We start from the raw sequence: 5,834 nt of genomic DNA, 5'->3' as shown, positions 1-5,834 counted from the left end.
CGTGGTCCGTCTTTCTTTTTTAATCTTTTAAATCGTGATGTTTATAGTATAATAAAAAAGTTTTAATAAAAATATCACATGAGTAGCTTATTTAAGCTAAGCTTAAGGAAGCTTATTTTAATCAAATATTTTATGTGGCAAACATTTTATATCTGGGTTGGGTTGATTAATTGTAAGAATGGGTGAAATTTTAATTGCGGAATAACAGGAATTGTGTTCAGTGCTCAAACCGCCATTATACAGGCTGAAATTTTGTCACCGCACTTGCACCAGTAACCAATATGGCTTTTTGTCCAAGCCTACAAATACCGTCAAGTAACTAAACATTCGGAGACAGTGTCTCGCACACTGTATAAGAAAATAAGCTAACAAAACAGATAAACTATTGATGGTAAACATATAAATCCCCTAGATATTCAAATTTACTTATTACGTTTATAATATGCCATACGAACTCTCCCGGATCCAAATGCGGAATTCTAATCTCTAAAAAATATCAAAGACCTATAATTAAGTGAAAACATATACAAAAAAAAGCAATAAATATAAAATGGATAATAACAATAATATAGTATGTTATTAAGATTAAAAAATTGTGATTATTCTATAACAGTCATGAAAAACGCCCGTTCAAAAATGGGATAAATTCTACGAGGTTTCCTTACAGAAACAAAGATCTCTGTCCATTGTCAGTTTCCACTGACGCGTTTCGTCTGATAACTAATCAGATTCTTCAGAGTAGCAGAAGAAATTTATGTCCTGTCAAGTTTGTAGTAAGTAAATGATGTATGTAAGATAAAAATATATAAATTAAATTAAAATATGTTAGTTATTTGTAAAAACAAAAAAATTATTAAGCAAATAAAATAGCTTAGAAATTCACCATCAATAAATTTGTTATGGTAAACCTTAAAAATGAAAGTAATTATAAAAATGTCCTAAAAAATGAGACTAATCAATAACATTTACTATTTATTTATTTACGAATTAAACCAAATATATAACCAGCACTATGCATAAATGAACCAATTCATAAATTAAATTACTGAAATGTAAATGAAAAATTATAAAGTTCACAATTAGATCATTATAGTATATAGCCAAAATTCAACAAGTAAATAGAGAATAAATAAAAGTTAATTATAAGAGTAATTATAAAAGAACATTATATCCACATTATTTTTCTAATTAGACAATTCAAAAAACTACTTACTCATATGTCACTGTTTCGCATCAAAAATCTTATAACAATCATATTCAAAATCTAGTAACATACTTATTTACATATTTATTTTGTTTGTTCATTGACAGCTACCACATGCCTATTGTGAATATGATGACAGACAAATAAATCAACACACCAGAAAAAAACTATAAATTCTTAATATCCCCACATGATAACTACAAAGTTGTGATCAGAGCGGATAAACGACCAGCAGAAATACATGAACGCAAACTTAACGCTCCAACAATAGATGAAGTTGCAATCCTGATCGTTGGAGAAAACATGAACACACGCCATATTGTGCTTACACGTCGCGATACTGGGCAACTGCAACAAGTATGTGAAACACACCGTTCATATGACACGTTGCAATATCCACTGATGTTTTGGCAAGAAGATGATGGATATCACTTCAATATAAAAATGATAAACCCATTGAATGGTGGGTATCAACATCATAGTTTTCAATTCAGAATACAGACGTGAGTCTTACTTCTAAGATACTAATTTTATTGTTTTTAAATCAGGTGAGGAAACTACCAAAAAAATTAGTTCGTGTAATCCAAAATGGAAAGAAATAGTTCAAATGCTGCTTCCTGGACAGACATCAAGTAATCGGCACGACATCACTTCACGTGTATTCAACCACAAAATTCGATCGCTGATGAATCTAAAATTTAATATAACATTCATTGACTGTTACGCGGTATGAAGTTCGCGGGGTCACCTAGTTTGAAAATAAATTGAAATCTAGTATATTATAATTATACAAATTCATGAAAAAACCACAAATAACTAAAATAGGTTATGATGATATGACCGAAAAAAAAATATTATGGGTTCATTAAATTGTTATTATGAGTAGAAGATGGACTGATATTTCACGGAATGTACAGAAAGTCTCAGTTTCCAGTTATAAACCGAGGGTTTAATCTTAGTTCAGATTTATTAAGACTTAGAAAGCTGCCATAATGTTGGTTGTGGACATAAATGAATTACGAGGATTGCCTTACGACTTTGGTATTAGAAATAGGCCGTGGTGTTAGAATAAGTTCGATATTTTATAGTTCGGTGCAGTTTGACAAGTCAAGTAGATACACCATAAAACTCCGCAATTTCTGATATTGGAATAAAAGTACCGCTTTTGCAAGCTTGTCACATACATCATTTCCGTAAAATTCTTATGACAATGGGTTCTGCAAGGTACAGATATGGTTTACTTTGTTCACACATTTTAACATAATTTTATTAATTTTATTTTTAAGTCATTTTATTTATTTTAATAACTTTTTGTTGTTTTTTTTTTATTTAGTTCATGACTTATTAAGTAAATCCACTTATTTTTAAATGAGTTATATTGAAATAAAAAATTATTTACTTATTTAATATAATTAGTTGCATTTTTGTGATTCACGTAAACTCTCTGCAACTTGAAATTAATCAAAAGCTTTAATCGATAAGATAGTTTTGAAAATATAAAGCACTTCGTTAAGAAAAAATAAAACAAAGGAGAAGAATTTAATACCAACAAATCTTGAGTACAGTGAAACCAGTTAATCTGGGAGATGCTTCCAGCACATTCATATGTTATCTATGTACATAATTTAAACTCATACATAAATCAAAATTTGAAATTCTTAAATTTCTTTATTAAATACGATTACTTAGCATACTTTTCATATGAAAATTTTATGCAGAGCCTCGTCGACTACATAATTAAAGATAGAAAACAGAAATTATCTATCCACCTCAATAGATGTAAACATCTGTTTCAAAAGAAAAAAAACATTAATATGAGACCCATAAAATATATAAATATTGATATGCATATATATATATTTACAAACATAATAACACGCCTATATATGAACTTTTAGTTTTTGTCATAACGCGGACCTCAATTTAGATTACTTATTAATAGAAGAAAAAAAAATAATTATATGCTTTTAAGAATTAATGCAACTTTATTTTATGAAAGAGTACAAACAAATAATTTTTAAATTTAGATTTAGAATTTTAAATTTAATGAAATTAAATCTAGTTTGGAAAATAACTTCATTGATAACTCAAGAGACATAAATAGTCGATCCATCCCATACTACTATCACAAAGTATTTATATAAAAAATTATATCGTAAATTTGATTTAGCGCTTTGAAGTTTATAATATACACCAGTATACAACATCAAAACGACAATTTTTATTGTTGTAGTACTGTAACGACACGGATTCTCCGTTTCGTTATATCCTTTGCCGGGGTAACCTCAGCCCCTCCCAGGAGTCGTTTACAATAAATTTTTATTTGCAAAAACAGGACTAAGTGCAAGACTTTGAATCTATGAACGATAAAGGCACGCTTTAAATAGCCATGCTTAAAGTTTAGTTCCAATTCTTCTTTCCGTTTATAATGGTCACGTTCTTTGAGACTAAAAATGATTTTTTTTAAATGTTAAATTTTTATATATCATTAGAGCTTTCTTTAGCGCTTTAATACTTTTAGCATATATACATATTTAGCATATATTTTTTTTTATATTCAACCAATTAGGAGTTAATTGATTAAATTTCCAATACTTTTGTGTTTTTCCTTCATACCATTATAATATTATCTTGTAATATTATTTTTAACGTAATGCGAAAGGATCTGGCTCCACATTAGTGGAACAGTAATCTTGAGTTAATTTTATTTATTCTGGAAGTTCATCTTTTTCGTGTTCTAACTTAATCTATAGTGCGACTGCTTTAGTTTTGCCTCCTTCTTCCGTTTCTAGTCACGTTTTCAAATCATATATTTCTTCTTCCATCAAAAGTTTATCACCGTTCAAATGTTTATTTTCGCTACGCAAAAACTTAAATTCTTTTTCCATCTCAGTAATGCTTGTGTTGGAGCGCTTGAACTCAAATAATTAATAATTGTTTTGATTAAACTCTTCTAAATTTGATATATTCTATACATATTGTAAATTATATATTTAATATATTGTACAACTCATTCCCATGTTGATATTTTAAATTATCATATAAATCTCTTTATCAGTATCGATCTGTTTACCCATAACACACATTTTATCAGTGAGAAATTGTATTTCCCTTGACAGCTTATCTGTGTGAAGTCGATATCTGCTATATCGATTGTAGTACTTACTGTTTTTATATCGATATTACCTGAGACTATCCATCCCAAAGAAGTCTCCTGTAGTATCATTCCATTGAATTTCTGAATTTTTGTTTGTAAAATTTCAGGCATCAAATCAGATCCAATAATAATGTCGATTCTGCTTACAGTGTAGAATTACATTTGTAATTGAGTACGACATCTTTTAAAGAGAATATTAGAAGTCGATATCTGCTATATCGAGTGTAGTACTTTCAGTTCTTATATCAATATTACCTGAGACTATCCATCCCAAAGAAGTCTCCTGTAGTATCATTTTATTGAATTTCTGAATTTTTGTGCTCTTGTAGATCCAGATGAATGATATACTCTTTTCTTATTATATTTTATTATACAGATAGAATTTATTTTTAGCGACGAATTATTTCGGGTTTCCAGAAAAAGTATTACTTAATTTGAGAGATGTGTGCATATTTTTTTTATTTAATTATTTAATGAAGTGCTATGAGGGACACACTTTCAATGCACTATCTTACATACTAACTTACAAACTAACAAATTAAATTGAACATACTAATTAAATTGTTGAACAACAAAAAAATTTATTCAAAACCAATCATTCAAAACCAATAAAATAAACGATTAAAAATTGAAATCCGGGTCGACGGACCGGACGGCGTATAAAAATTGGCACGTACACTGTCTAAATTTTCGTTATCCTGGCCTTTTAAGCTAGATCAAAATTATTTTTACAGTTTTTTAAATATTGTTAAATATATATTAATTATTTATTTGAACTTACTTCACGTATTTCTAAAAATAAACGGAAATTATATATGCCCATCGTCAGTATCATCAGTAGTAGGCATGTAATCACAGCCAAGTCAAACCAATTCATCGTCATAAGACTTCTAAAATTAATAAAAAATATATTTATTATTTATTTCAAGTATTGTTAATATAATTTTAAATATTAAATATAAATTTTAAAATATTGTTGTGATTATTCCCACATTATTCACGTGTTCGTTTGCGATCAACTTGAATTTCTGTGGAACGTTTATTATCTTCTATACATTGAAGATAATATCTGTGTTTCAAACACACACTATTATTTTTAATAACAACAATATTTCAAAAACTTATTTTCCAACTAACTGACATTATAATAAATTATCACAGTTTACTTAAATATAAATACAATATAAATACAAATAAATATAAATTTTAAATACAAATTCAGATACCAATCGCCTAAGTTCAAAATTTTTGCATGACGTGAGTTCTTGTAAACTTTATTTTAATTAAACTTTTTTTAATTTAAAATTTTTTTATTTAATTTTTTTTATTTAAAATTTTATTATTTAAAATTTTTTTATTTATAAATTTTTTTTATTAATTTTTTTTTTGCACGAATTTCTTTTATTCATGTATATTATATTCAAATACATTGTCTTGTCTACATATGGTTTATCTGAGGTTCTCCATTACATA

At 27.5% G+C, this 5,834-nt stretch overlaps 1 long non-coding RNA gene across 1 annotated transcript; it reads right to left on the bottom strand.

Annotated features, from left to right (window-relative positions):
- Nucleotides 1-4,968: 4,968 nt before the first annotated feature.
- LOC119663438 lies at nucleotides 4,969-5,462 on the bottom strand. Its single transcript, XR_005251047.1, has 3 exons — nucleotides 5,354-5,462; nucleotides 5,143-5,251; nucleotides 4,969-5,072 (listed from the first exon to the last, which is right to left on the bottom strand). It is a non-coding gene; the product is annotated as an uncharacterized LOC119663438 (long non-coding RNA).
- Between the last annotated feature and the right edge of the window lie 372 nt (nucleotides 5,463-5,834).

This window comes from Teleopsis dalmanni, unplaced genomic scaffold (genome assembly GCF_002237135.1).
Source record: "Teleopsis dalmanni isolate 2A unplaced genomic scaffold, ASM223713v2 unscaffolded_contig_0406, whole genome shotgun sequence".
NCBI lineage: Eukaryota > Metazoa > Arthropoda > Insecta > Diptera > Diopsidae > Teleopsis > Teleopsis dalmanni.
This window is presented reverse-complemented; position numbering and strand designations above follow the sequence as displayed.